The following is a 10,395-nucleotide window of genomic DNA, read 5'->3' as shown; positions in this document are numbered from 1 at the left end:
TCGTCCCACCAACACTGCCGATGTTACCAGGATCGTCCGGCGTGAGATCGAGGCCGCCTATCCGGCTGCCTTCGACTCCAGTCCCACCACCACATCTGCAGTCACGGTCTCCCTGATCCAGGCAGTTGTCCGCCAGGAGTTTGAAAACATGGGTCTTCACACCATCTGCTCGGCCCATCGCCCTGATACCCGCCCGGCTTCTTCGATTTCGCCCCGTCCCGCATCTTCTTACCCACCACGTTTCCGCAACCCATCTGAATGGCGCACTGCTGACGACAAGCCTATTTGTTTATACTGCCATCGCATCGGGCACATTTCTTGGCACTGTCGTAGTCGCTGGAGTTCCCCGATTCGGTCTACTTATACTGCCTACTCTCGCCCCTCAGGTGGCCCTTCTCGTCCCTATGCCGCACGCTCCGATAATGCCGCCACTGATTCTCCTGCAACGAACCGCCCCTATTCTCGTTCGCCTTCGCACCAACGACGACAATCTCGCTCTCCCCAGCCCCGTCGCTCCTATTCGCCGACTCCCTTCGGACGCCGCTCCCAGCCGGAAAACTAGCCGATGCAGCGCCTCGAGCTGACGCTGCATTGCCCCCTACGCCGCCAAATCCTCTACTGACTTTGCCCACTCATCTGAACCTTCTCGACGTGCAAGTCGACGGTGTTTCTGTGCCTGCTCTCATAGACACTGGGGCGCATTTGTCCGTAATGAGCGCTGACCTTCGTAACCGGCTCAGAAAAATTATCACGCCCGCCACGACGCCTGTTGTCCGTGTCGCCGATGGCGGAACAGCCCCCGTCATTGGTATGTGTACCGCCCGCGTCTCCTTCGCCGATCGCTCAACAATCGTGCTATTCACAGTCATCGCCCACTGTCCCCACGACATCATCCTCGGCTTAGACTTCCTCTCCGCACATTCTGCTCTCATCGATTGTTCCGCCAGTACTCTCCGCCTTGACCTGCCTGTTCTGGATCCTGCTGAACCGCACCCCAGTCGCCTCAGTTCCGCCGCCTTCGTTCGCTTGCCACCTTCGGCACTGACCTACGTTGACCTAGTGTCATCCCCACCAGTCCCCGACGGTCACTACATCGCGGCTCCTATGCCAGACGTCCTCCTTACACACGGGATCACAGTACCCCATACAGTTCTATCTATTACGGCGAATTGCGTCTGCCTGCCAGTGGTAAACTTTGGCTTGACGACACAAGTGCTGCCACGTGGGATGTCTTTGGCCCAGCTTTGTTCATTCGAGGATCACTCAGTAGCATCCATTGCAGTAGACGACACTTCATCCGATACTCCTCTCCCATCGCAGTCGACAAATTGTACCATCGCTGACTTACGGAAAATGATTGCCCCCAACTTGCCCTCCGAGCACGCTCGTGAACTCTACCGCGTTCTGTTTTCCTACCACGATATTTTTGACTTTAACGATCGTCCTTTAGCCCAAACTACAGCTGTCAAACATCGCATTAATACCGGCGATGCCTCTCCTATTCATCGCCGCCCGTATCGAGTGTCACCAGCTGAGCGTCAAGTTATTCACGCAGAAGTTCGCAAAATGCTTGCCAAGAACATTATTGAACCGTCATGTAGTCCTTGGGCGTCACCGGTTGTGCTGGTAAAAAAGAAGGATGGCTCATGGCGCTTTTGCGTGGATTATCGGCACCTTAACAGGGTTACCAAAAAGGACGTGTATCCCCTACCTCGGATTGATGACGCCCTTGACTGCCTCCACGGTGCTCGCTATTTCTCCTCTATTGACCTTCGCTCCGGCTATTGGCAGATTGCCGTGGACGATCTGGACCGCGAGAAGACTGCCTTTGTAACACCCGACGGTCTTTATCAATTCAAGGTGATGCCGTTCGGCCTATGTAACGCTCCTGCCACTTTTGAACGCATGATGGACTCCCTTCTTCACGGTTTCAAATGGTCCACGTGCTTGTGCTACTTGGACGACGTAATCGTATTCTCCCCAACGTTCGCTACGCTCCTCGAGCGCCTCTCAGCAGTCCTGGACGTTTTTCTGCAAGCCGGTCTGCAACTCAACGCATCGAAGTGCCAATTCGGCCGTCGCCAGATTACCGTCCTTGGACATCTCGTTGACGCGAACCGGACCGGACCCAGGCAACCGGACCCAGGCAAGATCCATGCTGTTACGCACTTCCCTGTTCTGAAGTGTGTCAAGGATGTGCGCAGCTTCATCGGCCTTTGTTCGTACTTCCGCCGTTTCGTGAGGAATTTCGCCGCCATAGCACGACCACTAACCGACCTTTTGAAAAAAGACGCTCCTTTCCAGTGGAGCGATAACGAGGCCTCTGCATTCTCTCATCTAATCGACATTCTCACAACGCCTCCCGTTCTGGCCCATTTCGATCCTTCTGCGCCTACCGAAGTCCGTACTGATGCCAGCGGTCACGGAATTGGAGCAGTACTGGCACAACGCCAGCGTGGCCACGACCGTGTTCTCGCTTACGCCAGCAGGCTCCTCTCACCCGCGGAGCGCAACTATTCCATCGCTGAGCGTGAGTGTCTGGCCCTAGTTTGGGCGGTTGCGAAATTCCGCCCATACTTTTATGGCCGATCCTTTTCCGTTGTCACAGACCATCACGCGCTTTGTTGGTTATGCTCATTGAAAGACCCTTCAGGAAGACTTGGTCGCTGGGCCTTACGTCTCCAAGAATATTCGTTCTCTGTCACCTACAAATCTGGCCGACTGCACAAGGACGCTGACTGCCTGTCTCGCTACCCGGTAGATGAGCCTGCCGACGCCGACAGTAGTACCGGCGACGGCATTTTCTCTGTGTCTGCCTTCGCTAACATCGCCGATGAGCAGTACCGAGACCTATCGCTGCGAGTACTCATCGAGCGTCTGCGCTCTCCACCTACCGACGCATCCGTTCGCCGATATGTCTTCCAGGGCGGCATTCTGTACCGAAGGAGCTTCCTCCCTGATGGCCCTGATCTTCTTCTTGTCGTGCCAAAACATCTACGACAGGCTGTGCTCTTTGAGATGCATGACGCACCCACTGCAGGACATCTTGGGGTAACCCGCACGTACGACCGCGTCCGCCGCCGCTTCTATTGGCCTGGTCTCGCTCGCTCCGTTCGACGCTATGTTGCTGCCTGTGATCCCTGCCAGCGTCGCAAGACACCTCAGGTGCTACCTGCCGGTCATCTCCAGCCGATCACCGTCCCTGTGGAACCGTTCTTTCGTGTTGGATTAGACCTGCTCGGTCCCTTTCCCACGTCATCCTCTGGGAACAAATGGGTAGCCGTCGCGACTGATTACGCCACCCGATACGCTATCACTCGGGCTCTCCCTACCAGCTGCGCCACTGACGTCGCGGACTTTCTCCTGCGTGACATTATCTTGCTTCATGGCGCCCCGCGACAGCTGCTTACTGACCGTGGTCGAAACTTCCTCTCGAAAGTTATCGCTGACATTGTGCGTTCCTGCTCCATTCAACACAAACTGACTACTTCATACCATCCTCAAACCAATGGCCTGACAGAGCGGTTAAACCGTACTCTTACCGATATGCTGGCCAAGTACGTTTCCAAGGACCACCACGACTGGGACATTGCCCTTCCTTACGTAACATTTGCGTACAATTCTTCCCGGCACGACACCGCCGGATTTTCTCCCTTTTATCTACTGTACGGTCGTGAACCTACCTTGCCCCTAGACACGGCACTTCCTCCTGCTGCGGTCTCAACAAGCGAGTATGCGCGCGACGCCATCGCCCTCGCCGACCATGCACGCCAGCTTGCCCGTGCTCGACTTACGGCCTCACAGACCACTCAGCAGTGTCAGTACAACGCCCGCCATCGTGACGTACAGTTTTCACCTGGTGCGCTCGTGCTCCTGTGGTCGCCCTCTCGTCACGTCGGACTTTCAGAGAAGCTTCTTTCGCGATACACAGGGCCCTACCGCGTGCTGCGCCAGGTGACGCCTGTGACTTACGAAATTGCTCCTGTGGGCTCAAGCTCGTCCTCCCCTGTGGCATCTAGTGATGTCGTACACGTCAGTAGGCTCAAGGCCTACTACACTGCTTCCGAGTCCGATCTTTAGTCGCTCCGGGACGGCGCTTTTGCAGCCGGGGGTAGTGCTACGGCACAATATGTGCGATCACGAAAGGCCAGCAGTGTGAAGACGACGACGACGATTTAGAAGCTAGCGCGGGCTGTTGCCTCTTGGCCAAGCGCTGCGTATTTTCCTTGTAAATATATTTGTACATAGCTTGTCGTCTGCGTCTTCCTACGTAACAATATTCCTCTAGACCATTCTTTCTTCCATTATGGTCGTGGGTGCCTCTGGTACTGTAAAAATCTCTATAGAACTCCTCAGCACCCAGCATTTGCCTCTAGTGTCCCTTTAACTCTGCTCAGGCAGGCGCGATCCATCAATTCACCTACACAAAAAGTGAGAGAGAGAGAGATTGGTCGCATATTCTGTAGTTCTAGGGATTTACCCGGCTTGGAGATGAGGATAACGTCGGACCTCTCCCACTCGTCGGGTGTCCCCCCATTCCACCAGCAATCGTTGACGTAGTCAGTCAAGCGGCTTGCCTGTGGTCATCGAGGTTCCGGAGCATCTTGTTGATCACTTTGTCGGGTTTCGGAGCAGACTTGGTCTTGATGGCCCGGAGGACCGCCTTGATTTCTTGTTTGGAGGTTTCCGTCGAGGGCCTCGTTGGGACCTCGGCAGCACTACATCTGGTGGGGGTTTCCTATGAGGGCCCTCACCCACTCTGGTGTGTGAGGCCGGCTAGTTGAGAAGGGTTTGGCCGGCCCCTTCTATGAGGTCGGCCAGGTCTTTTCCCTTCTTTGACAAGTGCACATATCCCCATTGCATGTGTGAAGCGTTGAAGTCACCTCTGATAACGAGTCTGTTGTCACTCGCGATAGTGATCGTTTCACAGATTAAATTGGATGGGCTACTGTAGACGTTCAGGGCGAAAGTGCTGCTCTTCCTCTTCCTGCGAGCCATGACTTCTATGAGGATGTGGCTAATGCCAGTGATTTTTCGCATAATACGCGGGATCGCGACCAGTACTTTCTTGACTAATGTGGTCACGTCTATTTCCCTCTCCGTTGCTTTTGTGCATTATATGTGGGTGGCCTACCCGGCAATTTTGGCACGGTCGAATGTTTCCTGGTTTATTACTCCGTCGGCATTTTTTTTCTGTTCGCAGTGGTTTTAATGCGTTGTGTCATCGTTGATTTTTTTAGAAGCGGTGGCAATTCCACCTGCAGATAATGACTCTTTCCTTTTTGATGCCTGCAATCTTTACGGTATCTTCTTCTACAGCTCTGCGAGCTGGCTGCCGCACTTTAGAGCCTGAGCTGTTCTCTCTGCCTTGCTTACACTAATGCGCGCCGCCAGCATCTCGAACATTTTCGCCATTTTTCCCGAGAGCTTTTTGAGCAGGTCCTCGAGGACGTCTGCTTTTCGTTCTGCTAGGGCAGGGTCTCTTGGCGTGCTGTACTGAACCGGCCTGTTCGTCGCTCTTAGTCTCCGGGATCTTTCCGTTGGCGCCTGATGGTTGTGCTACCTGGGCTGAATATTTCTATTTCGGCTATTAATGAACCACTTTGGAAAATTCTTGCGGCAGAAGCCTTCCTAGACGGCACATAACAACTTCCAGCATATAACCAAAATTTGGTATGTGGCTTCGTGAGCTGCCGTTAAAGTGGTGGGCATAATGAGAGCAGCATTCCAGGCAAGTTAGTAATCCATTACTTAAATGATATTGCGCGACAAAAAAGAATGACACGGACGTGAGAGGAGACGACACAACAAGCAACAGCAACATGAGTTGAAAGCTTACGCTTGCTGTGCCGTCTTCTCTCACGTCCATGTCGTTTTTTTCCCGCGCAATATCATTTAAGTAATTTAAGTGGTGGGCATATTGTAATAGTCACCTTCCTTGGCATCAGAGCGGCCTTAATTCTGTTTTACATCAATCATTTTTAAGGCCCTTGTAGCTGCAGACTTTGGAGCACGCGCTTATAATTTTACATGGCCATTTAATTATCTCGAAGGACGGCAGATTTGAATGGCAGCTCAAGGTCTGACATCTTGCTATCCTGTTCGAAGGGAAGCTCAACAAGGGGCAGTCCTTAGCCATTTATTATTCAGCATCACTCTGGTTCACTTGAAGAAGAGCCTACCAACTGGGCTACATATGACGCTGTACGCTGATGAAATTACTACATGGAGTGCTTCATGATCTCGTTGAGTAATAGAGCAACGACTACAGCAAGTTCTTTTACACAAGTCAGCGTACCTTACATCGCGGGGGCTACATCTATCACCAGTGAAGAGTGTTGCTGCGGCCTTTACTCGCAAGCACATCCACTGTGTCTTCGTAGTCGAGCACTCCCCTATGTACGGACACAGCGCTTTCTCGGTGTCTTCACCGGTCGTAACCTCTCTGGGACACTAGAACTGAAAATGTTATGGTGGCTAATCTGCGGTGCATGCCAAATTATTAGCTGCTGGACCGCGGAGGGGTAGCGGTCGATGGTGATACTCCATATACTTATGCTGATGGTTCGCTATAGCCTTCCTATGTTGCAGCAACTGTCCCCAAGTAACTAGAAAAGCTTGGAAGCTCAACATAACAATAACCTGCGTATTTGTGTCGGTATTTCGAAGGGGTCGTCTTGTACAGAGGCAGTAGCTGAGGCTCATTGTTTAAGTCTTACCGGCTACGAATTCAGGAGATGCCCCGCATACATGTAAGGCGCGTGGTCCAAACGCAAAACCATTCCGGATTCGGGCAAGCTGTTGGTGAAATTCAACTTACTATCCCCAAACAGGTGCCATAGAATGTCAGTAGTTGCCTCCGTGGATGCTGTATCCTCCACAGATTCGAATGTACATCCCAGGAATAGGGTCGAAGCACATGCCTCAAGCAGCTATTTTACAGACAACACTGGCCTACATGAGCGTGAAGTACTCCACTACGAAGCACATATTTACTTACGGCTCCTCTACACAACATAGCTCTTCCTGTGACATTTTCATTCTCTCGATGAACCAGAAATTTTCTCGGTGTTTAGAGCGACTAACGACACCAACATTGTCTGCGCTGTACGCCATGGTGCAGGCGCTTAGATGCGTAGTACGGCAGCTTCAACATCCATGGGTAATCTTCGTAGCTTCGAAAGCAGCACTGCAAAGCCTTTGAACGAAAAGCATTAAATTAGGCAATTAGCTTTTGGCCCTGGACTTAGGGTACCTGCCGGACTTGGTATTTACACTGGACATGTGGTACCATTTCAGTGGCTTCCAGAATATTATGGTACAATCGGTAATGAAATTTCGATGAGGAAGCCCGTAATGGTCATGATCACATAATTATTGCGTTTTTTACTGAAATTGAGGCTTCAGCTTTGGCGAAGCGATATGTACTCAAGGAACAATCTAAAAGATTGTGTTCACCTCTAGAAAATTGCAACTTTTTGTTTAACATGAAGCGAGAACTGCAGCCAAGGGTACCCCTATGTCTACCATGGCATCTGGAGACTGAGCCTGACGGCGACGCCGATGCCCGGTGGCACAGAGACTGCTACCCGAGGAAACATGGCCATTTCTACGCTAACGCAGTGTAGCTACGACCCGGACGCAATGTCCTGGACGACCGTTCCGATGACCGAGGAGCCCAATTCTGCGATTCCTTCGAAAATTCGAAGCCAAGCTCTGCTCAACGCAGCCGCTTGCCGCTTGCAAGAGAGCGCCAAGATGGTGGCGCCCGCCGCCGCCCCGCCCTCGGCATCCCGGCCGGTAAAACGCAGCCTCCCGCCTCGCGCGCTGCGGGAAGCAAGGGCAAAGTCTTCACAAATTGGAAGCCTCGCCCGCTACTAAGACCCAATCCGGACGACTACGTGGTCGTTGCAAAGCCACGTGAGCAGATTTCCTTGTACGAAGCCTTTCCGACAATCGCTACGGGACCGCTTTCACGGCTTACTTCGGGTCCGAGCGGGCAGAGACCGCATCGATTCTCCCGTCCAGAAAACAAAATCTGAATGTGATCTACACCCCGGACCTCGCGACAGCCAACCAAGTGATCGGGAATTTCGCTGTCAACACCGAACGCGGAGCGGTCTCGCTCCACGGATACCTACGGCAAGACGGCGGAAACGTTTGCCACGGTGTCATCGTGGTGTGCAACTCGGATACCATGGAGACACTTCAGCAGAAGGTGCGTTGCAGAGCGGGCACCACTGTTGATGTGCGAAAATATGGCACATCGAACAAATCGCGTGTTACCTCCGCCGGTAATACCAAACCGCGTGCGTTTTATTCACTATGACAACATGGTGGTGCCCGCCCAACCCTACTACCGTACAATCTCGGCCTGTGGCAAGACCGGTGCCGTCGGCCATAGGATGGTCGCATGCCCAAATCTGAGACAGAACACTTGCGGCCTGTGCGGGCAACATATTCCACTCATGGAGTGTCTGCGGGCCCCTCACGAATGCGTGCCCAAGTGTTCAGTGTGCGGTGGTGGACACGCCACAAACTCCTGCAAGTGTACTGCAAATTTGCGCAACTCCAAGATGGCCGCCCAAAAGGGCGGAAAGACCAAAATGGCGGCCAAGAAAGAATGCCACCATCTTTAGCTTCCCGGTGAGTTACCGCACCGGGACGTCATCATGGATGGATGTGGATGGACGTTATGAGCTTCCCCTCTGGAAGGGGCTGGTAGGTTGCGCCACTAAGCTCTTGTTATTATACTGCCTAATGTTCCACTTAGGTTAAACAAGGAAAAAAAATAAAGTAACAAAAACACTATGAACTCCCACATCCAAATTTTCTCACCCCCTATTGCAAACTTTGCTTTTGTACGTTTCCGTTTTTTGTCATTTCGCTACTTTTCTTCCACCAATCTTCCAATCGCCTCTTACTAATATCTATTGAGGACATGTTTACTTTTCCCCTGCTCTCCTTGAACCCAACGGCTTCGAGGAGGCCAGTGATGCCTAAATAAACCGCTTGGCAGACGTCGTCACATTCTAATAAAACATGCTCCATCGTTTCCCTAATCTTACCGCAGCAAGCACATGCTTCTTCTTCCTTCTTATATCTCGCTTTATGGGTGCGTGTTCTAAGGCATCCAGATGCCGCTTCGAAAAGTAACGAGCTTCCCTTTGAGTTATCGTAAATTGTTTCTTTCCTGATTTCGTTTTTGCCTCTTAAGTAGTACTCATGGCAGGTTTTCTTTCTCCATTGCCGCCAGCCGCGAGATTATTTCCGCCTCTCTGACTTTCCCCTTGACATTCTTTGTTGCTGTGTTGCCCACCCTAGAGGGTGCATACTTGCTGGTAAGTTTCTAGTTCTTTTCCTCCACTGTGAATCAATGTTTTTCCTGTACAGATACCTCAACACTCACCCAGCCCATTTACTTTTTTTCCATATTCCTCAGTCGTTCTTCATAATCAATTTACTGCGAGCATCCTTCACTTCAAAGCTAGTCCAGCCCATATCACCCTCCACAGCTTCATTGGTAGTCTTCCTGTGAGCGCCCAATGCGAGGCGTTCCACTGACCTTTAATTCCCATGGAGTCCAGATTGTACTCCTGATTTAAAGCAAACAACCACATTTCCAAAAGTAAGTCCTGGAGCCATTACACATTTCCACATACCTCGGAGCACCTCGTACGTATTGTATTGGCGGCGAGGAGTTACGGAGTCGCCATCTATCGGAAGCCCCTCGCTGGCGTAGTATGAGGGATCACGTGACGCGCTCCTCATAGGTTTTGCTGTCAGCGCTCACTGAAAACACCACGCGCGAGCTCTCTCCGACATTTCTGTAAGTACTTTCGAAACGAGAGAATTTTCTTACTGTATAAATAATAATCTTGGGCAAACTGAAAGCACACAATCGTTTACAGACGCTATCTCTTTACCGAATACGTACAGTGAACGCCACTGCGCGCGGTCGCTGCGATGAAGCCTCCCGAACCGGCTTCTTGCCTGAAAGGTAGGTAAACGCTGAGAGCAAACTATGCGAAATATGTTCTTATAGTGTTTGTATAACTAAATGGAGTGTAATAGAACGAAGCCTCAATGCAGCGATCGCGCAGATTCGCAGCGACCGACTGCGCGTCTGCATGCTTGTCCGCGCACTGTTTCGCTTTCTCCGCGCGCGCGTTTTCGCACCGTGCCATGAGCTTTAGGCCGCAGAATATGAGCATTTGGCAGTATACAAGCAACCATTGTTACGTGGGCGCTATCAGAGCTGTTCAAAAATAATTTCATTGTAGAGACTGCGACGCCTACGGGGACTGTGATGTGCCATCGCGACGATTCAATCTTTTTTTCTTCTAAATTCTTTGACCTTTAAGTACTGTTTCTCGAGTTGCGTCGCACTGCATT

The 10,395-nt window shown here is 51.8% G+C and overlaps 1 pseudogene; it reads left to right on the top strand.

The window, feature by feature from the left end:
• Positions 1-7,599: 7,599 nt before the first annotated feature.
• On the top strand, positions 7,600-8,699 carry LOC135920577 (uncharacterized; annotated as a pseudogene).
• The last annotated feature ends 1,696 nt before the right edge of the window (positions 8,700-10,395 follow it).

Source organism: Dermacentor albipictus, chromosome 3 (assembly GCF_038994185.2).
Source record: "Dermacentor albipictus isolate Rhodes 1998 colony chromosome 3, USDA_Dalb.pri_finalv2, whole genome shotgun sequence".
Lineage (NCBI taxonomy): Eukaryota > Metazoa > Arthropoda > Arachnida > Ixodida > Ixodidae > Dermacentor > Dermacentor albipictus.
This window is presented reverse-complemented; position numbering and strand designations above follow the sequence as displayed.